Here is a 25,139-nt window from a genome sequence, read left to right as displayed (position 1 = left end):
ACACACCCCAACACCCCCCCCACACACACACACACACCCACCCCTTACGCTATCCTCACTTGTTTTCATTTGTCTTTCTTTTTGCTGCTTTGATTGGGTGAGTTCCACTGCCTTGTCTTCAAGTGACAGAAGATCCTTTCTTCTGCTTCATCTAGTCTGTTGTTGAAACTTTCTAGTGTATTTTTCAACTCAGTTACTGTATTATTCAGCTTGTGATTTCTATTTCTATTTCATTCTCCGCTGAAGTCCTCACCGTGCTCATTCATTTTTCTCTACAGTTCAGTGAGAATCTTTATGACTGTTTCTTAAACTCTTCATCAGGTAAATTAGTTATCTCCATTTCTTATTCTTTCATGCAGGATGTGCCTCCCTGTTTCTTCATTCTGCTCGACTCTCTGTGTTGATTTCTTCACAGTATATAAAACAATCATCTCCTCTAGGCCTGAAGGACTGATCTTGTATAGGAGATGAACCGTGCTATTCAATGCTGCCCCAGCTCTTAGTTGTTTCTCGAATCTGTGCAAGCAGCCTATTATACTTTCCTGTGACTACTTGTCCAAGCAGCCTATTATACTTTCCTGTGGCTACTTGTCCAAGCAGCCTATTATACTTTCAGTAGCTTCCAATAGTTGAACATGTGCCAAAACCTGCCAGTATCCCAGAGGGGTGGATCTCAACATCTAGATTCAGGTACTAAAAGCCAGACTTTCAGGCAGCAGTTTTTAAAAGTATGCAGTTACATACAGATCTGTGAGACCACAAGCATAAGCCCCATGGGCCACTAGAGCCAGGCAATCTGGAGCTGTCCCCTGGACAGAAGTCACAAATATCAGGGCCCCAGACTAATGTCTACACTCCTTTCTGCAAGATGCTGGTGAGCTGGATCAAGACAGAGGGAGAACACCGAGATGGCATCCACAGCCTGCATTCCTTGAGAGAAACTCCATAATCCGCTAGACGTGTGCCAGACGTGAAGCCTTCCCCCAGCCCAGAGCGCTAGGACAGGCAAAGAGGCCCCTTCACAGAAAGACTAGGGGCCTGGGCTGTGCCTCAGCACACTGTCTATGCCGTGCTCTGGGGATGACAGCCTGCTGAGAACCATCTCTCCAACTGCCACACTCTCACAGGAATCAGGAACGAAGCCTCCCTGCCCTCCAGAGCTAGGTGATCAAGGGGTATCCCCAGGGCAGCAGTCACAAAACCTGGGGCACCAGACATAAAAACCACAGGGCCAGATGCCCGTAAAGCTCCCCTCCAGGAGAGTGGCTGTGAAGACAGTACCCATCCTCCAAGTCCTCTGGAAAGGATTACAGTCAGCACCTAGATTCCTGGATGTGTGTTTAATTAGAAACCTGCCCCTCAGGCCATAGTCATAATGATTAGTTAATAAGCCTCCTTCACAGACAGACCAGGCCTTTGGGTCTGTTGCCTCTCGCTGTGCCCTGCGGGTGGTGACTATTTAAAAACTCTTTTCCCATTGCTTATGTCCTCTGGGACCCATGAGCATAAGCCCCCCTGGCCACAAGAGCAAGGTGATATAGAGGTGTCCCTGGTGGCAGTCACAAAATTCAGGATAGTGTACAGGGGTATGAGCTTCCATGCATGCGTGCATGCTCTGTCCCTCAGTCGCGTTCAGCTCTTAGCAACCCTATGGACTGTAGCCCACCAGGCTTCTCTGTCCATGGAATTCTCCAGGCAGGAATATTGGAGCCAGTTGCCATTTCCTGCTCCAGGGGATCTTCCCTATTCAGGGATTGAACCCACATCTCTAGCGCCTCCTGCATTAACAGGCAGATCCTTTCCCACTGCACTGCCTGGGAAGCCCATGAGCTGCTTTCTGGGTGACCCTAAATATTACAGGCACACAGGACCAAGAACACAAAGTCATCTGACCTCCAGAGCCAGGTGATCAAGAGGTGTCCCTTGGGTGACAACCACGAAAATGAGTGTGCCAGATACATATAAGGGCTTCCCAGGTGACGCTGGTGGTAAAGAACGCACCTGTCAGTGCAAGAGATGCAGGTTTGACCCCTGGGTGGGGAAGAGCCCCTGGAGGAGGGCATGGCAACCCACTCCAATATTCTTACCTGGAAGATTCCATGGACAGAGGAGCCTGGTGGGCTAGAGTCCATGGGGTCACAAAGAGTCAGACACGACTGAAACAGCTTAGCACACATCCATATAAAAGCTCCAGATTTAAAGTGAAAAAGGCTCATTTGCTAATATTAAAGTGCTGGCCTGTGGTGCAGGCGTCAAGGTTAACTCACACATCAGGGAGCCTGCTGGAACCCTCTCTGGGGATGGAGACAGGCAGACCACCTTCAAGCTCTTCCTGCACTGTGCTCAATATTGACTTTTAAGAAATCTATTTTCTTCTTTTGAGGATATATGTGATGGCTGAAGATTAACATAAATATTCCACCATTTATCTTCTGGTATGTGCCTGGTATATGTTCAGTATTAAGTGTTAAGTGTTTTTACATTAATTACTTCATTTAACATTTATGACAACCTCAAGAGGTCAGTATATATTACCAACTCCATTTGAAGAGGACAGAGTTAAGTAATATGCCAAAACTTCCAGTAAGAAAACAATGATGGAAGAGGTCAAACCCTGGTGCCTTCAATAAATAGTAAGTCAGCCCCTATGACGTCCCAGACACTGTGCCAAGAACCTAGGTGCCAAGGTGATTAAAAACAGATACAGTCTAACCTCCTGTATGATGAGGCCACTCAAGATGGTTGCCCTCTTGCTCTGTTGCTCTCTGCATATCCCCTGCTTGACCAGTGCCTGCTTCACTTCTGCCCTACTCACCTGACCGACCTTCCTTCTTATTTGCCCCAAGTCCCAGCCAGTGATTGTTCTTATCAATGGAGCAGTGAGGGGCATGTCCCACTACTGATTTCCCTGGTGAATAATAGCCCACCTGACGTCAATTCCCCTACAATTGTTAACTTCCCCTTCCCCTCTGAGAGTGAAGACTGCCACCATATCCTGCCACCGTAACCTGCACAATGGGGTGCCACTCCAGGACTCTGCTTCAGAGGTGTAAGCTTACCCATCAGTTAGACCACTGATATCTCTGTTGCTGACTCTGGGCCCTCTCTTCCGTCTTGAAGTTGGGCAAGCACAGCCCTTGTAGGCACGTAGGGTATAGTCCAAAACTTTCATCTACCAAGGAAGATGAATAGAAAGAAATTCATTGTACACACCAACATGTGTTAGAATAGCAGCAAACCCAAGACTAGAATTACGTGGCACTTGCAGAGCCTTTAAAGAGGGATTTGATCTAGTCAGGGAGCTTGGGAAATGCATCCTTGATGTGCCTGGAGAACTGAGAGGCAAAGGTCATTATGGGCAGAGGGAACAGTGTGTGCAAAGGTCCTGTGGCAGAAGATGGTAGGAACCATGAGGGACTAAGAGAAAGCCAATGTGATTAAAACAGAGAGATCAAGTGTAAGAATGGAGGGGAGACAGGGCAGGACATGCAGAGTTCCATGGATGAAAAAGAGGAAGTTTGTCTTTCTCCGAAGAGCAGTGGAACCTCTTTGAGCTACTAAATTAGGTATAAATTCTCTTCCTTATTTAGCCAGTGGAAATGAGGTCAAGTAAACACCCACCTTATGGAGAGGGGGAGGAAACAGAAGAAAGAAGGGGACGGTGTCCATGCTTTTTCTTCTTGAGGGTATTGGCCCAGCTCATCATAAGGTGAACTGTCTGTGGCAACAAATAGTCCATGAAAAGCCACAGAGGGCCCAACCTGGCTTCTAAAACACTTTGCCAGTGGAAATCTTACACCAGTTCTCATTCTCAAAACAGTTATAAACAGATGAGTTTTATTTGCTTTGTCTACAAACCAACAAATTTTAAAGTGCCTACTGACCCAGGATGGTGGCTAGTAAAACTAAACACACATAAGAATCACACTCAGCAATGGGTAACTACTGATTTCCGGCATTTTAAGCTGTTCTGAATGATGTGTGGGGAATGTTCTCTCTGTGTTAAAGGATCCCAGGCCCTTTGAGCTATATAAGAGTTTGTTGCCGTTTAGTCCCTCAGTCATGTCCAACTCTTACAACCCCACAGACTGCAGCACGCCAGGCTTCCCTGTCCTTCACTATCTCCCAGAGTTTGTTAAAATTCATGTCCATTGAGTCAGTGATGCCATCCAATCATCTCATCCTCTCTTGCCCCCTTCTCCTCCTGCCCTCAATCTTTCCCAGATTCGGGGTTTTTTCCAATGAGTTGGCTCTTCACATCATGTGGCCAAAGTATTGGAGTTTCAGCATCAGTCATTACAGTGAATATTCAGGATTGATTTCTTTTAGGATTCACTGGTTTGATCTTCCTCCTGTCCAAGGGATTCTCAAGAGTCTTCTCCACCATTGTATTTCAAAAGCTTCAGTGCTCAGGGTTCCTAGAAGAAATAAATAAATGAGGCAAAGGTTGGTTTCACTCCTGTTATTGAAATGAGCAAGTGTTCATCATCTCTGAGACAAAACTGTGTCATAAGAGAAAGGACTTGAGTATCTATGGTTTTCAGCCATTTCTAGTAAAATCGGAAATTCTGTGCTTCCTTATGGTAACTGAACATACTGTTCTGGCTTTATGAATATTAAGAAGTTTTCAAACCTGAAGAGGTTTCTTTATAGATAAAAAAGTGAAAGTCTTAAGTCCAGTTCTCTGAACTTCAGAAAGGATGAGGCTCTCCTAACAGGTCTTAAAAGAAGTAGAAATGTAAGTAAAAGCAGGAACATTCTAGAAAACAGGTCTTTCCTTCTTTTGGACTTTGAACAGCACAGAGAACTCAGGTAAGGCCATTCCATGATCTCAATATGCTCTGTTCACATATCTGATGTTCACATATTAATCAGTCAGCAGCTGGTTCCTTGCTGGGCATCTGGGAAACTGCACTCCCCAGTGAACCAGTGAGGTTGCTCAGTTGTGTCCAACTCTTTGCGACCCCATGGACTGTAGCCTACCAGGCATCCCTGGAATTTTCCAGGCAAGAGTACTGGAGTGGGTTGCCATTTCCTGGAAACAAGGGATCTTCCTGACCCAGGGATCAAACCCAGGTCTCCTGCATTGCAGGCAGACTCTCTACCATCTGAGCCACCAGGAAAGCATATTGTTTCCTACCAAAATGTCAAGATACTCTTTGTTGCTTCCAGCTGGAATCAGCCATCCTGGACCCTTCTGAGCTGACCTCTAGCAATATCTCCACTCTCTTCTCTGATCTCTCTCCTGTATTTTATGGGGTGTTTTTTTAAACTTACTTTTATTAATAGTTGGAGGACAATTATTTACAATGTTGTGTTTGTTTCTGCTGTTCAACAACACGAATCAGCCCTAAGTGTACATCTATCCCTTCCCTCTTGAGCCTCCCACCCACCTCCCCAGCCACCTCTCCAGGTCGTCACAGAGCACCAAGCTGGGCCCCCTGTGCTCTATAGCTGCTTCCCACTGCTGCAGCTGCTGCTGAGTCACGCCAGTCATGTCCGACTCTGTGCGACCCCATAGACAGAAGCCCACCAGGCTCCCCCGTCCCTGGGACTCTCCAGGCAAGAACACTGGAGTGGGTTGCCATTTCCTTCTGCACTGCATGAAAGTGAAAAGCGAAAGGGAAGTCGCTCAGTCATGTCTGACTCTGTGCGACCCCATGGACTGCAGCCTACGAGGCTCTGCTTCCCACTAGCTATCTGTTTTGCACATGGTAATATGTATATTTCGAATACATCCACAAGTACTTCCAAATTCCTCCTTCCTAAAGGTGGGACCTAATCTTGAGTGTGGCTAGACTTCTTGACTCGTTTTTAACAAGTAGAATATGGCGGCAGACCTGTTTTTCAGGAGATATGGTAGGTATGCCAGCTTTTCCCTCCCTCCCTTTCTGGGGATACTCACTCTGGGGGAGCCAGCTGCCACGTTGTGCTGACCCATCAGACCCTGCAGAAAGGCCCACGTGTAGGGATGGATGCTTGGATGCTTCCTGACAATAGCCATGTGACTGCACCATCTTGGAACTGAATTCTCCAGTACTAATCAAGCTTTCTGATCCCTGTGTGTGCTAATTCGCTTCAGTTGTTTCAGCTCTTTGTGACCTTATGCACTGTAGCTCAGCAAGCTCTTCTGTCTATGGGATTCTCCAGACAAGGATATTGGAGTGGGTTGCTATGACCTCCTCCAGGGGATCTTCCCAACCCAAGGATCAAACCTGAATCTCCTGTGACTCCTGCATTACAAGTGGAGTCTTCACCACTGGGCCACCAGGGAAGCCCTCTGATCCCTGTAGCACCAACCAGATCTCGAGTGGTTCTGAACCAGAACCACCTAACTAATCTGCCCCCCCCCCCCAATTCTTGACCCATAGAAATGAAGAAAATAAAGATTTGCTATTTTAAGTGTCTATATTTTGAGATGATTTGTTATATAGAAATGGATAACTAATATACCATATAATAATAGCAACAAAACATTACTCACATTGTTGAGTTTACTAGAACATAATCTCCTTAGAGAAAGGAACCACATCTGCTTGTCTCACCTTTGTGCACTGGCCCTTAGTCAGTATTCAGTATCTATTTGTTGATTCAGTGATTGGTAAGACCTTAGTTACGTGACTGGTATTGTGTTATTCACTCTACACATGCTTGTCATTTAATTCTCACAGCTATTCTATAAAGTGTGTTTTTCATGCCTATTCTACAGACAAGCAATCCAAGGCTTAGCAAGATGATGCAAGTAGATGCTGACATCCCTGTGACTCCGGGACCTGAGGGTCACAGGGGCATTCCCTAGACGGAGGGTCCAGCCATACTGAGTTGTGTTTCTGCACTTGCTTTCCTGTCAGCTAGAGACTTGTTCTTTCCCTTCCTCTCCTTAAGAACGCCAGTGACCCAGCCAACATGTGCCAAAGGTTCCATGGAGTTGTAACTGCCATCAGCTCTGGCAAGAAAGCACAAGAACAGGTTCAGTTGTTGGTTAGGATGGGAAGAGCCAGGTCTGCTTCCAGAGCAAGACGGGCAGGACCTGCACTGCAGAGAGGGACAAGCCACTGTCTCTCTCAGCAGAGACTCCCTCTCTCAAGATGGCTTCATACACGTCCAATCTCCAGTACTGGCAGCGAGGACCAGGCTGGTTCAGAACCGCAGAAACCAAATGCCCAAACTCAAGGCAAGATCCACAAGACTACCTGAATTCTCCAAACACAACACACCTCGGGGATTAAATTCTAAGGATCCAAATCCCTAAATTGCATTCCTGGCCCCTCACTAAGCCTTGATGGAAAAAGTTGTTGAGTTGTTGAAAACAAGGATGAAAGAGATTAACCTGGTAAATCCAACCAGCAATCAACATGCAGAGAACACCAGCCAAACATGTTCCTGTCTAAATACACAGTGTCTTTGTGGTAACCTAGTTTTTCCTTTAGAACATAAAAATCTGCAGTACCAATGCAATTTATGTAGAGCTTGAGAGTTTCATTTTGTGCTGTTTTGGGGGCCTTTTGCTTCATTTCATAAAATGCTGTGGCTCTGAGATTTTTAAGTTTGGAAATAACCTTACCAAACTTTGGTCTTATAAGCATATCTAGTCCTACCTTTAGGATGGCTATTTTTTTGTGTGAAAACTAAATTTTGAATAGAGTTCTAGAGGCTTGTATAACCCATGAGAGAATCTTAGTGAAAGTGAAAGTATTAGTTGTTCAGCCATGTCTGATTGTTTGCGATTGTAGCCCACCAGGCTCCACTGTCCATGGGATTCTCCAGGCAAGAATACTGGAGGGGGTAGCCATAGCCTTCTCCAGGGCATTTTCCCAACCCAGGGACTGAACTCCTTTCTCCTGCATTGCAGGCAAATTCTTTACCTTCTGAGCCACCAGGGAAGTCCAACTCACATCTAGAAGTCTTACAAAGGCAATGTATTTTGAAAATTTCCCAATAAGCAACTTATTTTTCTGGTGGGAAAAGAGGGAAACAGGGAAAAACATTATTTGTTTAAATGTCAAAATAATTTTTAGAAGACTACATAATGACATAGAAGCTCACTGTACACCTCAAGTGAGAAATAGTGTAACTATTATACTCTTACATTAAATATATAGAGAGAAAATTTATGTTTATGTATGGAAAAGACTAGGATAGACATGAAATATTAATAGTTAGTCCTCCCCTTCTTCCCTCCACCCATCCTTTCCTTCTTCCCAATGTTTCCTCGGCACCTACCATGTGTCAGACACTGACTTATCTTCCAAGTGTCCAAAGATGAATCAGTTCTGCCCTCAAGTGCTTCAAAGCCCAACGAGAAACTCAGTGAAGTGAACAATCAGAAAAAAAACAGATGCATAAAAGGCAGCAGAGCATGGTGGCTCTGAGAACTCGCCCTTGCAATCAGCATGGATTTAAGTCCAAACCAGTTTTTCGCTTTCTATGTACACTGAAGCAAAATTTCTCACTTTTCTAAGTTCCACTATCCACATGTGCTAGTAGGGATAAAAATACCTACCTCACAGGACAGTTGTAATAAATAGGAAGCATATAAATATGAAGAGCATAGACCCAGCTATAGTAAGCACTGAATAAGTGGCCACCATTGGTTTTATCATAGATGGCAGTGGGAACTCAGAGGAAGCTTACAGGCTTCTAAAGATCAAAATCCCCCCAGAAAGTGAAGTCGTTTAGTCATGGCCAACTCTTTGCGACCCCATGGACTGCAACATATTAGGCTCCTCCAACCATGGATTTTCCAGGCAAGAATACTGGAGTGGGTTGCCATTTCCTTCTCAAGGGGATCTTCCCAAACCAGGGATCAAACCCAAGTCTCCTGCTTTGCAGGCAGATGCTTTACCGTCTGAGCCACCAGGGAAGCTAAAATCCCCAAACTCACAGTCAAGTGGCTAAACTTGAACTAGTAATGATAATTCCAGAAGCTAGAGTTGGTGTGTTTTGCAAACCCAATCACAGGGCAAAATCTGCCATTTTTACCTTACAAAAATTTCCCTAATCTACATCATACATCTCCTATTTGAAGAGGAGATGTTTGAAGAGCTTTTTTCCAAAGCTTCTGGCTTCATCCATGTCTGAGATCTCTTCCGAAAGACACTGAAGTAGCCCCATCCCACAAGGCAGACCTATAACAGCTCACAGGCCACCCCAGAGACCCTCAGACTTCCCACATTTCTTCCGTTTCACGTGTCCTTTTTCCATTCATGTTACTTAACATTTTCATTCCTATCATAATTGGCATAATTGGGCTTCCCTGGTGGCTCAGACTGGTAAAGAACCCACCTATAGTGCAGGAGACCCAGGTTGGATCCCTGGGTCGGGAAGATCCCCTGGAGAAAGGAATGGTTGCCCACTCCAGTATTCTGGCCTGGGAAATCCCACGGACAGAGCAGCATGGCGGGCTGCAGTCCATGGGATCACACATAATAGTTACAAGAGTTCCTACATCTTACTTTCTCAAGCGGTGGTGTGGTGAGGGAGAGAAAGCCCAGTTCTTGGCGTCAGGCAGCCCCGAATCTGCATCCTGTCGCTAGGAGCCCAGGGACACCGAGTGAGCCATCTGTGCCAGCCCCTGTCCTTCTGTTTGGCCTGAGAGTGAAAATAACCACCTCCTGGGTTTGTTGTAGAAATGAAGGTCGCTAACCTAGTAACCAGTGCTTGGCACATGCTCTACAAATGTTGGTTTTCTTTCTTTGTCAATAAAGACCATGCATTGACTACATACACAGAGACGTGTATGACACTGTCACTCAGCGCCAACATGCTTTCATGCTCTCTTCGTGTAGAGCAAATAAGCCTTTCAGAGGCTTTTAAAACTGAAGCCCAGCTGAACTAACTGTGTTTTGAGAGGAGAGCTGTGCACCGAACACTCATTTTAGGCATCGCTGGACAGTACTGACAAGAGGGGCCGTGATACTGGTCAAATCGATTGGGTTTCATTTGCTGCTGGGGCTTCCTTGGGGGCTCAGATGGTAAAGAATCTGCCTGCAATCTGGGAGACTCAGGTTCGATCCCGGGATCAGGAAGATCCCCTGGAGGAGGGAATGGCTGCCTGCTCCAGGATTCTTGTCTGGAGAAGCCCATGGGCAGAAGAAACTGGCGGGCTACAGTCCAGAGGGTTGCAAAGATTCTGACACGACTGAGCAACTGATGCTTTCCCTCTCACTTTTTTTCATTCACTGTTATTACCCAAGGTCTGAATGAGAAAGCATGTTCGGCCAAATGGTCCTAGTTTCATGAGAAACTATACTAAAATGTTGCAACTGAAAGGTGAAGCTACTCCAAATTAAAGCAAAATGACTCAAAACATTTCATTCATCCATTTATGTAGATCCCCATGCATTTGGCAACTAGCAGATACCTATATAACACCATCCTGGAAAAAAATGAACAGCATAAACCCCTGTTCCCACAGAGAACTTGGTAGATACAATGTCTTTGATCTCTCCTCGCCCTATGGGGCTGCATAGCCTGCCAGCTGCAAATACTCACAGGTGCTCCCTGTTCCCGCGACACGCCTCAGCTCTTTGGTATACACCTGCTCTCCACTGAATTATCGTCTCAGAGGATATCAATAACCTCTTCACCAACAAGACAATGGGTCCCACCCCTACCAACTCTCCGCCCAGTTCTTGGTAAATTTGATTTTTTATTTCATGGTTTCTAACACAGTTGACTGCTGTTTTCTCAAATGTCTCTCGTCTGTTGATTTCTCTGCAAATTGTACTGCTTCCCTTTAATTCATCATCTTCATTGTTGGCAGAGTTATTTATTGAAAATCCAATTCTCTCCATATTATTCTCCTGTTTAGCATCCTTCAACGTTTGCCCATGGCCTCTGGGATAAAGTAGGATTTCTCCACTGTTACATAGACAGGTCCTTTGAGTCATGCTCCTGCCTGTTCTTACAGCCTGGTCCCCTATTAGTCCACTTAGAAACTTCATTCTCCAGTGATGTGAACAGGCTTCTCTTCAAGTCTCCAGCCCTCCACTCCTCCATTTACAGGGGCTCAGCCAGATAAGGATCTTCAACTCCCTAAAAATTCCACTGTGCCACCCAGAACCTGTTTGTGGTATGGCTGCTTCCATCCCTAGTTTTGCGCTACTTTATGGAAAGAATGTGTTTTGTCTTGATACTCTAAGGCCTAGCACAATGCCAGGTACGTTACAGAAAAATGAACCAAACTTTGGGGGTTCTTTCGGTTTGCCTCTGCAGTTTCTCATCTATCTTTATCCTTGTTCCTTTCTGTTGTGTCCCAAACGAAAGAGTTGAGTCTTTGTTGTTGTTCAGTCACTAAGTCATGCACAACTCTCTGCGACCCCATGGACTGTAGCATGCCAGGCTGCCCTGTCCTTCACTATCCCCTGGAGTTTGCTCAGACTTACGACCACTGAGCTGGTGATGCCATCTAATCATCTTATTCACTGCCGCCCCCTTCTCCTCCTGCCCTCAATTTCCCCCAGCATCAGGGTCTTTGCTAGGGGGTCAGCTCTTCGCATCAGGTGGCCAAAGTACTAAGTCTTTTACTTAGTCATAAACCCTTTTACTTATTTTCTCCTACCTTCTACCTCCCCTTAATAATATGCATCTAAAACAGAGAAACCAGAGTAATGTTCCCAAAGTATTGGGTTGACCGAAAGTTTTTCTGGTTTTCCCATACAATGTTACAGAAAAACCTCAATGAACTTTTTGGCCAAATCAATATTACTTGCACATGGGCAGTTGGTAAATAGCCACTGACTCAGTCCCTCAAGGACTTCCTACCCACCTAGCTAGTCCAGGCCCCCAAGGATGCCCTGCCCACCTGGCTGCTACCGCGGCCTCCCTCCCCAGACTTCAGGTTGGAGGAAGTTGACACATGAGCGGAGCTGTGAGGCTGTCCTGCAGAGGGCCCAGCATGGACCCCACTGAACTGCTGTTCAGTCTGCACATCAGGTGGCTCAGATGGTGAAGAATTTGCTTGCAATGCAGGAGCCCCAGGTTTGATCCCTAGGTTGCGAAGATCGCCTGGAGAAGGGAATGGCTGCCCACCCTAGTATTCTTGCCTAGAGAATTCCATAGACAGAGGAGACTGGCAGGCTACAGTCCACAGGATTGCAAAGAGCTGGACATCTGAGCAACTAACACTACCCACCAGTGTCTGCTTAGCTGTCAGTGGAACATATAACCTATTACAGATAGTCAGTGTTTCTTGGCGTAGTGTCAAGGCCCTTCATAATTGGATCCAATTTTTAGCCATATTTACAAATAATATAAGCAACATTCTATACAAGTACATCTTAAAACTTAATATGCACATGAATCATCAATCAAAATGTAGATTGATTCCGGAGGGGAGAGTGAGGGCCTGAGACTCTGTATTTCTCACAAAGGTCAGGGATATTGATGGTGTTGCCTCCCAGACCCAACTGTGAGTAGCAGGGGACTCACCTCCAAGCCACTTCCACCCCCCTGTTCCCACTAAGACTTCCTCCCAGAATCCCCTCTGGGCTCCATTAGCTAATGGGTTAACCCCTCAAAGCCAAGCTTAGATGTGACCTCCTCACTAAAAATTTCTCTTATCTCCTGAAGTAAATATGAACTCTCTCCTTGGGGTTTTGTTTGTTTGCTGTGGGAAACCAATCACCCCAGAGCCATAACTAGCAAAGCTTTCACATACATTTCCATCTTAAGACAAGTTTTATTGTTTTTCTTTACGTGGCCCAATCATACCCCAGAATGACCTGCCCATTCATGACTAGTTCTGCCTGTGAAAGTACAATGGGAGGCTCCCATCCATTCACAATAAAATAATCAGAAAAAATGCAAACAGCCTAGACCATGAAGAATAGCACAATAATTTATGTTCATAGTAATAAACCCAGAGGCATGAGGAGCCAAAAATAGCTCCTGAATCATCAAAGATTAAAATTATATTCACCGTATTTTATTAAGTGAATTTGCATTCTAATTCTCTTAAAACTGACATATGGTGTGTACATGTGTACTTGTGTGTCTATGTGGGTGTATTATATGAATGTTATGTTCTGATTCCTTGAAAACCTATAAGGAATATACGATTGTGTATTTTAATTACATGCAATATTAAAAGCACCCTTAGCACCAACTCTATGCCTGCCATTCCTATAAAACACACACACACACACACATACACACACACACACACTATTTCTCAGGGGAAAAATTAAAAAGCTAGGATTCCACTGTACTTCCTAAGTTTCCCAAATAAACTCCTAAAAACCTTCAGTTGTTTTGCCTGATATTGAAGACCTGATTATTATCTGGACTGAGCCTAGACAGTGGTTGCTTTTCCTTTTTTTTTTTTTTTTTGGCTTTCACATAATTAATGTGCATTGGTCTTCATTCCGTAGAGATTGCTAGAGGATACAAACACATATAATAAAATTTCACAAGCAGATAAAATTTAATATGCAGAAAAAACCACAAGGATTGAATATTAATGAGCCAGGAAGAGTGGCTGGCTGGCCAGGTGTTTCATGAGGTGCTGTCTTTTCTTCAGCCTGGAGCAAGGACTTGGTGCCCCAGGTCTTCCTTCTCGTGTCCCCACGCTCTTCTTTTTTGCCTTCCCATGGCCAGTTGGGGCAGATGGCAGACACTCCCTTCTTCCTCTTCTCTGGGACTTGTTCTACACATGCCTTCCCTTGTCCAGAGGTAGGTAGCATAGACCTCTCTGTTTTCCCTGGGATTGTGTAAGAAATTGCTGCTTTACTTACTAGGAAGAATAAATCACACAAGGACTTCCCTGGTGATCCAGTGGTTACGACTCCATGCTCCCAGTGCAGGGGGCCTGGGTTCAATCCCGGGCCAGGGAACTGGATCCTGCATGCTGCAACAATGATTGTGAGTGCCACAACTAGGACCCGGCACAGCCGAATAAATTAAAACAAGACAAACTGCTCAATCAAAAAGAATTAATCACGTATTTATTTCATATTCATTTTAAAAATTGCATTCAATATGTGCATGCGTGCTAAGTTGCTTCAGTTGTGTCTGATTCTTTGCAACCCCATGGACGGTAGCCCACCAGGCTCCACTGACCATGGGGTTTTCCAGGCAAGAATACTGGAACGTGTTGCCATGCCCTCCTTCAGGGGATCTTCCCGACACAGGGATTGAACCTGTGTGTCATGCACAGTAGGAATTGGCAGGTGAATTCTGTACCACTGAGCCACCTGGGAAGCCTTGCATTCTCCTTGCTTTGTCTCTAACCTCAGCTCCTGAGAATCCCTTGTTCCTGATTGTCTGTAAATTGTCTTCTGCATGCCTCAAAGCTTCAGGGTTTATATTGGCCTATTTCTTATAAATCTACCTGACTTCTCACACACAGTTTGCCTTGATCTCAGTAATTGTCTCTGCCTTCTTTCAAACTCTTGGAGTTTCTCTTATCCATGACAGATGCCTAATTCTTCCATTCATGTTTTATTTTTCCCAGGCTCTGTTTCTTACCCTTTATCCACAATCCACTGCTACTTACATCACTGCAGGAAAATACTTGAAGCAATCACCAAGAGAGTCATCTTTGGGTAATAAGGGGTTAGTGAAGAGGAAGAGAGTCATGGGAGAATTTCATCCATGAGCAAGTTCTCAGCATCATGTCAACAGCCTACCTGGTCACACCAGGAGAGGTCAGAGGATAATAATACTGGTGAATCTCCCCTAATCATGTGTTTCATGGTTCTCCTCTTCTTCCCACTGGAGAATATTCTATTAGAATTGCAAAGACTGTGGAGATTACAGGATATAAGGCAATGATTTTACAGAGAGGTTAAAAGTTGCCCAGAAAGTTTAAGGCCTTTACCCAACATCTAAGGGCTAATCAACACAGAGGTTAAGACCAAAATCTAAGTTTCCCAGTTTCCAAGTCCAGTGTTCCTTCCACTGCATTAAAAACTCCTTCAACACATGTAAGTAAATGGAAATATTGACTTGACCATAAGGTTCATTCAAGTTTTTCTATAATATCTTATGGGAAAACTCAAATGAACCTTTTGGTCAATCCAATCACTTCAGTTCAGTCGCTCAGTCGTGTCTGACTCTGCGACCCATAGACTGCAGCATGACAGGCTTCCCTGTCCATCATCACCAACTCTTGGAGCTTACACAAACTCATGTCCATTGAGTCGGTGATGCCATCCAACCATCTCATCCTCTGTCGTCCCCTTCTCCTCCTGCATTCAATCTTTCCCAGCATCAGGGTCTTTTCCAATGAGTCAGTTCTTTGCATCAGGTGGCCAAAGTTTTGGAGTCTCAGCTTCAGCATCAGTCCTTCCAATGAATATTCAGGGTTGATTTCCTTTAGAAGTGACTGGTTTGATCGCCTTGCAGTCCAAGTCACTCTTAAGAGTCTTCTCCAACACCACAGTTCAAAAGCATCAATTCATCAGTCAATCCAATAGAACTGGAATTTTTTTAAAAAGTCAAAATTTCAGTGGGTAAAACACAAGAAGACTTTGCTTTACTCATTCATTTAATTCCTCTTTATCAGATCCCCACTATATGTCAGTACTGCTGGGAGAAGGAGCTAAAGGTGGGAGCAAACAGATGCCAATGTGATTTATGGACCTCAGACACTAAGCAAATATCCATGCAATCAAATCTTACTATATCTCATTTATCTCAAGAAGCAGCTATTTTCTTTTCAACATAACAGCATATCTAACATAAAGTCTCACTAAATGATGAACGTGTCTTACCATCAAGACAGCCTGGAAGGGAGCCAAGTTCTTCCAGAGAGTATTTGCATTCGTTTCTTTCACCCAGGGCTACTCCCAACATGAAACCTCTTTTAAAGTACATCCTCCATTAAAATACACTCCTGGGTATATGCCCAGGGGTGGGATTGATGGGTCACGTGGTAGTTCTGTTCTTAGTTTTCCAGGGACCCTCCATACTGTTCTTCGTAGTGGCTACATCAATTTACAGTCCCTCCAACGATGTAAGAGGGTTCCTTTTTCTCCACACCCTCTCCAGTACTTATCGTTTATAGATTTTTTGATGATGACCATTCTGACCATCATCAGATGGCCATTCTGATACACCACTGTAGTTTTGATTTGCATTCTCTAAAATTAGTGATGTTGAGCATCTTTTCACGTGTTTGCTGGCCACATGTACATCTTCCTTGGAGAAATGTCCATTTAGGTCGTCTGCCCATTTTTTCTTTTATTGATTGGGTTGTTTGTTGTTTTGATATTGAGCTGCATGAGCAGTTTGTATTTTTTGGCAATTAATCCCTTATCAATTGGTTCATTTACAAGTATGTTCTCCCATTCTGATGGTTGTCTTTTTGTCTTGTTTATGGCTTCCTTTGCTGTGCAAAACCTTTTAGGTTTAACTAACTAGGCCCCGTTTACTTATTTTTATCTGCATTACTCTGGTACAGATGAACTTATGTGCAAAGCAGAAATAGAGACTCAGATGTAGAGAACAAATGGATGGAGACTAGGAGGGGCACGGGGTGGGATGAACTGGGAGGCTGGAATTGACATATATACACTGCTACGTATAAAAACAGATAACTAGTGAGAACCTGCTTTGTGGCACAGGGGACTCTACTCAGCGCTCTGTGGTGACCTAAATGGGAAGGAAATTCAAAAAAGAGAAAATATATGTATAAGGTATTGCTCATTCACTTTGCTATACAGCAGAAACTAACACAACATCGTAAAGCAACTGTGCTCCAATACAAAGTAAATAATTTAAAAAATGCACCATATCCCCTGATTGAGCCTCTCTGGACCACACTTGCAGTTGGACTTCAGACCAGACACCGGCATGATGATCACCTCCTGATACAAAATCGAGGAGAGTGTTGCTTCTTCTTCCCACCAGGACTAAGGTGGAGTTTCCTTGCTGTCCCTTTCTCTGGGCTAGGTTTGTTTCTGATGTGCCCTTACATTGGTGAGCCAACTTTGTATATAGAGTCCCATGCTAAATTCTCTACCTTGAGTATTTGGGTTTTTTATCCAATTTTCTCAGAGGTAGATACAGTAATTGTGCATTTTACAGTCAATGGCATTTTTGGTTCTATAAAATGCAGTGGTTTTAAATTGTGATAAAAAATTATGAAAAAGAAGACAGAAGGGACACAAGGAAGCATAATTAGACTAATTTAGACTGCTGCTGCTGCTGCTAAGTTGCTTCAGTCGTGTCCGACTCTGTGCGACCCCATAGACGGCAGCCCACCAGGCTCCCCCGTGCCTGGGATTCTCCAGGTAAGAACGCTGGAGTGGATTGCCATTTCCTTCTCCAATGCATGAAAGTGAAAGGTGAAAGTGAAGTCGCTCAGCTGTGTACGACTCTTAGCAACCTCATGGACTGCAGCTTACCAGGCTCCTCCGCCCATGGAATTTTCCAGGCAAGAGTAGGGCCCTACAAATAGGGGATATGTCAACTGTATGAGTTTGCTAAGTTTGCAGTACAAGTAGCGCAGACTGGATGGCTTAAACTGCAGAAATGTATTGTCTCAGAGTTTTGGAGTCTGGATATCCAAGAGTAGTTGTTAGCAAGATTGACTTTTTCTGAAATCACCTTTCCTTGTCTTGCAGATAGTCGAATTCTCATGTGTCTTCACGTGGTGTGCCCTGTATGTAATGTACATCTCTGTCCTGATCTATTTTTTTAAGGGCACAAGTGCAATTGAATTAGGGCCACCCGAATGACCTCATTTAACCTTAACTACCTCTTTAAAGATGCTATTTCCAAATACAGTCAGATTCTGAGGTCCTGAGGGTTAGGACCTCAACAAGCGAATTTGGGGGAGTGCCTAATTGAGTTCATGGGCTTCCCAGGTGGTGCTAGTGATAAAGAACCCACCTACTAATGTAGGAGACATAAGGGACTCAGGTTTGATCCCTGGATCAGGAAGATCCCCTGGAGGAGGACATGGCAACCCACTCCAGTATTCTTGCCTGGAAAATCCCATGGACCGAGGAGCTTGACGGGCTCCAGTCCATAGTGTTGCAAAGAGCTGCACACGACTGAGCAACGCAGCAGGTACACGTGCATAATTGAGCTCATAAAATAAACTGAAGTCTGGAAGATAGGACAAACGACCCAGGAGTTGACCTTTCCAGACAGAGGATCAGCCTGTGCAACGTCCTCTTAGATGAGGAAGCCAGAGTTAGTTTCAAATTCCTTTAATGTGCTACCTCCAACAGGTTTATATTCAAAGGAAAAGAATATCATTACAGTGAATCAGTTTCTCTTGAAATCTGAAATAGAAATATGATGAATTCTTGATTGTAAATTACTTTTAAAATCATATTTTTAAAAGTAAATGGGGTTATGCCCTCTGATTATAATATCACCCATTATTTCCTCTGTATTTGATCTGTATTTGATTTTGTGTATTTGATTTTGTGCCCTATTGCTATGCTAAATGCCTTGTGAATTGACATGGGAATCTCTAACAAGATATATTACCACCATTACATATGCCTTTTGATGGGGAAGTATTAAAGCCATTCCCACTCGCTGCTTGTTTAGAAGGGCCTCATCTCTGGGGGCCAAGCGTTCCAGACAAGGTGAACAGCCTATGACACTGGAGAATAAATGATGATTTGTAACAGGCTCATGGATGAATCAGAGAAGGCAGTGGCACCCCACTCCAGTACTCTTGCCTGGAAAATCCCATGGACGGAGGAGCCTGGAAGGCTGCAGTCCACGGGGTGGCGAAGAATCAGACACGACTGAGCGACTTCACTTTCATGCATTGGAGAAGGAAATGGCAACCCTCTCCAGTGTTCTTGCCTGGAAAATCCCAGGGATGGGGGAGCCTGGTGGGCTGCCGTATATGGGATCACACAGAGTCGGACACGACTGAAGCGACTTAGCAGCAGCAGCAGCATGGATGAATGCTTTCCATCTGATGTATGGAAGGTGCCCTTCCTCTCAGACCATACTCTTCAGTTCAGTGCTAAAGTCCACACTCATCCCAGAACTGCTCCAAAGGTATTTCCTGGGATTTCCTGAAAGTGATCATAAAAAGCACAACTCATTTTTTTCACATGCATAACTACAGCAAACAGGACCTGAGGATATCTCTGCTTTAACTGGACCTTCTCAAAACTGGATCTGAATTCCCAGTTTGTTGTAAGATTAGACAAAATTCTTAAAAATTGTGGTGCTGGATAAGACTCTTGAGAGTCCTTTGGACTGCAAGGAGACCAAACCAGTAAATTCTAAAGGAAATCAACCCTAAATATTTATTGGATGGACTGATGCTGAAGCTGAAGCTCCAATACTTTGGCCACCTGATGCAAAGAGCCAACTCATTGGAAAAGACCCTGATGCTGAGAAAGACTGAGGGCAAGAGGAGAAGTGGGCAGCAGAGGATGAGATGGTTAGACAGCATCACTGACTCAATGGATGTGACCTGGAACAAACTCCAGGAGATAGTGAAGGACAGGGAAGCCTGGTGAGCTACATTCCACAGAGTCACAAAGAATCAGACATAATATAGCAACTGAACAATTACAACTAGACAAAGAGATCACTTATATTTCCAGAGTTCTGCTATAAGAGCTTCTTGATAGAAGTAAATGGTTTACTACATTGAAGAAGTACCTAGTTACAGTATAGTTCATGAGATGAAAGGCACAATTCTTTTTTTTTTTTTTTTTTGAGCAAGTGCTCTTCTCTTAAATGACCAAAACACTCATGTGAGTTCCTAGGAGGGTGTTCAGCATTTTCCCTCCTCTGTCTGGGTTGGGTGACAAGCAGATATTAAATGTCAGCTTGCATTTGCTACGCTAGAATGTAGAGCTCATGGAGTCTCTTTTGCTCACAGGAGCAAGGCACCTTCTATTCCAGGAGTTCAGAGAGTTGTGGTGAGTTGCCTCTTTCTCACTTATCTGCCATTCTCAAATAGAAATAGGAGAGGCAGTCCCCAGAAATGAGATTTGAGATAGCAATTTTCCCCACCTGCAGCCAAACCCCATATTGGGTGGGAGAGGTAGGGAAATTCTCACCAGCTGAGACCCTGATTTTCTCTCATTTAGACCCCAGGTTGATCATTCTAGTCCAAAAGAATAAATCTCCCTTTCCTCTCTTCCCCTGCTTCCTACTACTGTCATTATTTCATTCTGAGAAGAGCTTTGGCTTTGATAAAGAGCAGTGATGAGAGATTAATGGATCATTCATTTATTCATTCAAGCAGTAATTAACTGTGCATTTTTCTTTCATTTTATTATTTATGCAAGTTAAAGTTCATCGGTAACAGGAATTCTTGCAACTGCAAAATAAAACTACGTAGATGTAAGAAGTCACGTAAACGGTTAATGAGCTTATTACCAAGGTTAGCAAAACTTCCATTGTAAATCAGTCGGTACTCGGGAAATAAAAATTATGAATGCATAAACACCAATTCCATTTTGACCTTCAGGCTGTCACCCTGAAACCCTAGCAGCTTGAGTCCTTATATTTGTGATGTTATACAAACTATTACTGTTTTCTATTATATGCAGTTTGCATGAGTAAAACCACCAGAGAATAAGATCTATCTTTAAATTAAACAAAACTCCTACGAGATGGTCAGTGCTGTTCTACATACTAGCATGTTTTATTCTCCAAATCTCTCATTGAAACTGTTTGTTGTGCTCTGTATCTGAATCTTTTTTTTTCCTCTGAACCTTCTTTTAACTTCTCTTCCACCCTTCTAATCTTCCTTTTGACTTTAAAGTTTATATTATTGATTATTAGATCAAATAATTGCATTTGGTTTGATAAAAAGAAAGGAGGCCTCAAAGTAGTTAAATCCTGACTTCAGCTGTTAATTTCAGGCTTAGTGGAACAAAGCAGCTGGGCTACCTCAAAGATCAAAAGCAAGGCAAATATTCAGCTGTTGAAGCTCTGAAGCACTCTCAGAGAAAACAGCCAACTAGCTGACACCAATAAAGTCCCAGAACAGTTGATTAAGTTTAAATCTATCGCTTTCACCTGGGGGCGGGGGAGGGGGGAACTGTAGGCTTATGTGGCGAAATAAACCATTTATTTCAAAACTAAACTTTGAAGTTTGAAAATAAAAGATAGAGTTATGGCCCAGTACACAAAGGGCTGTTCCAGACTGGAGGGCTCATCTGAATTTCAAATGGTGAGCCACACCCTAATACTGCCTTCCAGATGGCTTAGTAGCAAAGAATCCACCTGCCAATGCAGGAGATGCAAGAGACGTGGTTCGATCCCTAGAATGGGAAGATCCCCTGGAGGAGGAAATGGAAATCCACTCCAGCATTGTTGCAGGGGAAATCCCATGGACAGAGGAGCACTGGCGGGCTACAGTCCATGGGGTCACGCGGGGAGGTGGACACATTGAGACTGAGCATGTGAACGCACAACACCCTAAAGAGAGTCCCCGCTTCAGTGTGCAGGAGTGGGCGCCGGGAGCCCAGCCCTGCAGACATTGCAGAACCGCCGCTAATACACTCACCAGGTCACGGATGGGCAGCCCTATAGACGAGCTAAATGCACAGGCCCTGGAAAGAAAGTCCTTCAATCTTGCCTGCCTACAATCCTGGTCAAAAGTAGAAGAAATTCTTTCCTAGGGGCTTCCTGGTGGTCTCGTGGTTGAGAATCTGCCGTGCCATGCAGGAGTTCCGTGTTTAATTCCTGGTTGGGGAACTAAGATCCCACATTCTTCAGAGCAACTAAGCCCGCTTGCCGCAACTAGAGTCCGTGCACCCCGCGTGCTGCAACTAAGACCTGATGGAGTGAAGTGAATAAATATTAAAATGTACATATATATATGTTTCCATGAAAAGCAGTCCTTTCCCTTTTCCTCTTGCTGCCTAGAAATGGCACACAGACTCTGAGGGAAACAGGCGGAGCCGCAGGACGTGCAGAGCAGTGGTTCTCAAATTTTGCTGCATTACCACGCGTTAGAACCACGGGAGAGTTTCTAAAACTTCTGACACCCAGGGCATGTTGGGGGTGTGGAGGTGAGGATGGCTCATTGAATCAGAGTCTGCGGGTGAAAACGAGGTGTTATCATTTGTTAAAGACCCCAGGTGTCTCTAATGCTCAGCAAGGTAGAGACCAGAGGAGGTAAAAGTCGGGTTTCTCAATTAGATGGAGCGTGAGTGTCTGCATTCCTACCAACCTCCCAGGTGGCGCCAACTGCTACTGGGCCCCAGAATGCACTTTCAATAACAAGGTGTAGGGCTCCTCACCCCACCCCCAGGGCTGTCCTGGCGATATAAAAGGAGCCAGTGTTAGTCGCTCAGTTATCTCTGACTCTTTTGACCCCATGGGCTGTAGCCCACCAAGCTGCTCTGTCTGTGAGGTTCTCCAGGCAAGAATACTGGAGTGGGCAGCCATTCCCGTCTCCAGAGGAATCTTTCAGACCCAGGGGTCAAACCTGGGTCTCCTGTATGCAGGCAGATTCTTTACCGTCTGAACCACAAAAGTAAGCCCAAGGAGCTAAGGGAAAAGAAAAGAGAGCCTGGGGCAGACATTCTCTGTAGTCTAACATGATGGGGAGAGGGTGGAGATGGGTGTGTGATGATATTTGGAGGGGTGGTCTCATTGCCACAGTCTATAACAAAGGATTAAAAAAAAATGTGCATTACCCAAGATGACAGAATTGCTTGCTGCTTTGAGGTGGGACACCCACTCCCCCTGACAGCCCTTCCCTTCTTTCCCACACCCCAATACCATGCACGTGGGAAGAATTGGCTTGTACCCTATCTCCATCTGTAGTGCCCCAATTCCTTTACCTCCCTGTAATTACACAGCCCGAGGAGGAGGGAAAGGGCTTGGTCCCCCCCCTTTAGCATATGAATATGCTCCAGGTTCTTGCATCTTTTTATTTAATAATATATGCATATATTTTTAATTAGAGGATAAGTACTTTACAGTATTGTGACGGTTTTGCCACACATCCCCTCCCTCTTGAAGCCCCCTCCCACCTCCCTCTCCATCCCATCCCTCTGGTTGTCACAGAGTGCTGACTTTGGGTTCCCTTTGTCGCACCTTGAACTCCCACTGGCTATCTGTTTTACATCTTGAACCAACCCGCAAGCCATCTTTTCTTGGTGAGCTCTGGATTTCCTCTGAGCAAAAACTCTCTCCTTGCACACAACTTCAGAAAAAGAGCCCTTTGTATGCACCTACTGCCCACAGTTCTCTTAATTTCTACCCTGTTAGTATTTAAAATGTTGAAATATGGCTCCTCCTAAATTTGCACTAATTATGATTATTTGAAAATACTACCTTATCCACCTACTCCTCTCAGTTCAGTTCAGTTCAGTTCAGTCGCTCAGTCGTGTCCGACTCTTTGCGACCCCATGAATCTCAGCACGCCAGGCATCCCTAAGAGGAATGGCACAATATTTGTCTTTTTGTGACTGGCGTATTTCTCTTAGCATGATGTCTTTAAGGTTCATCCACGTTGTAACACATGTCAGAATTTCCTTCCTTTTTTAGGACTGAGTGTGCTTCCCAGGTAGCACTAATGGTAAAGAACTTGCCTGCCAGTTTGGGAGGTATGAGACAAGAGTTTGATCCCTAGGTCAGGATGATCCCCTGGAGGAGGGCATAACAACCCACTCCAGTGTTCTTGCCTGGAGAATCCCATGGACAGAGGATCCTAGTGGGCTACAGTCCATGGGGTCACAAAGGATTGGACATGACTGAAGCAACTTAGCATGCACTCCCTTTGTACATCTTAATTCTATGCCTCTATCTTGCCCCTCCCCACTAATTTCTCTCTGTACTGGTGACCACTTCTTTGTTCTCTGTACTTCTTTATTATTTTTTCAGAAACTTTATTGTTCACCATTTTTAAAGTCTTTATTAAATTTGTTACAATATTACTTCTGCTTCGTGTTTTAGGTTTTTTGACCAGGAGGCATGTGGGATCTTACCTCCCTGACCAGGGATCAAACCTGTACCCCACGCATTGGAAGGAAACATCTTAACCACTGGACCACCAGGGAAGTCTTCTCTTTATTATTTTAATAACACTTCTATACTTCCTAAAATTATAGCAATTCTTAATTAAAAACTTTCTCAAGGTTATAGTATTCTTATCCAAACCAAAGAGAAAATGAATAGTTTGGGCAGCCTGTTTATAGGATCCCATTAATCAGCTGATTCTTGGTTACAGCATAAACCCAGGTTTTTTCACCAAGCATGTTCGAAACAAAGCCATGGACATCAGGCCGAAACTTCCATCTTGAGATAATATTCTCTTTTAACATCAATGAAGAAAAAAAATTAAGTTCATTGTTTTCTTCTTTTATTGCAGATTTTAGTTTGTAGTACCCTGCAATTTCCCCACTAAATGTTGACATCTTTCTTGGCCAGCATGACATAACTCTTTCTCCTATTATTGTGATAACCTGGTCTCTCAGCATAATTTACAGTGTATAGATGCCATCAGTTCAGTTCAGCTCAGTCGCTCAGCCGTGTCCAACTCTTTGCGACCCCATGAATCGCAGCACACCAGGCCTCCCTGTCCATCACCAACTCCCGGAGTTCAGTCAGACTCACGTCCATCGAGTCAGTGATGCCATCCAGCCAGCTCATCCTCTGTTGTCCCCTTCTCCTCCTGCCCCCAATCCCTCCCAGCATCAGAGTCTTTTCCAATGAATCAACTCTTCGCATGAGGTGGCCAAAGTACTGGAGTTTCAGCTTTAGCATCATTCCTTCCAAAGAAATCCCAGGACTGATCTCCTTTAGGATGGACTGGTTGGATCTCCTTGCAGTCCAAGGAACTCCCAAGAGTCTTTTCCAGCACCACAGTTCAAAAGCATCTATTCTTCGGCGCTCAGCCTTCTTCACAGTCCAACTCTCACATACATAGATGCCATACTAGTGTCTTATAGTTCATAGAGGCCTCTAGGATTTTTCTCTCTCAGGAAAGGTAGTATTAAGGCTGTGCAATGAGTGCTGTTTTTCAGACACTTGGCCTTTTCGAGTCATCCTGAAACAGTTTGAAGCTCCTTTCTGCAGAGTTACTGTGTGTGAGTACAGTGCCTAGTCCCTCCCCATCTTGGTTCTGTATGTTTTCCCAAGGTGATTTGGTAACTCGCAGTTCCTTGTATTTCTCCTTCCCTACTTATACAGATAGATATTAAGTTTATATCTGTTTTATTTTATTTTTTATTTTACTTTAC

At 44.4% G+C, this 25,139-nt stretch overlaps 1 long non-coding RNA gene across 1 annotated transcript; it reads right to left on the bottom strand.

Annotated features, from left to right (window-relative positions):
- Window positions 1-44: 44 nt before the first annotated feature.
- Window positions 45-9,584, bottom strand: LOC132658155 (uncharacterized). The gene is made up of 3 exons (XR_009597322.1): window positions 9,456-9,584; window positions 3,622-4,418; window positions 45-3,172 (listed from the first exon to the last, which is right to left on the bottom strand). It is a non-coding gene; the product is annotated as an uncharacterized LOC132658155 (long non-coding RNA).
- Window positions 9,585-25,139: the final 15,555 nt, after the last annotated feature.

Source organism: Ovis aries, chromosome 18 (assembly GCF_016772045.2).
Source record: "Ovis aries strain OAR_USU_Benz2616 breed Rambouillet chromosome 18, ARS-UI_Ramb_v3.0, whole genome shotgun sequence".
Lineage (NCBI taxonomy): Eukaryota > Metazoa > Chordata > Mammalia > Artiodactyla > Bovidae > Ovis > Ovis aries.
This window is presented reverse-complemented; position numbering and strand designations above follow the sequence as displayed.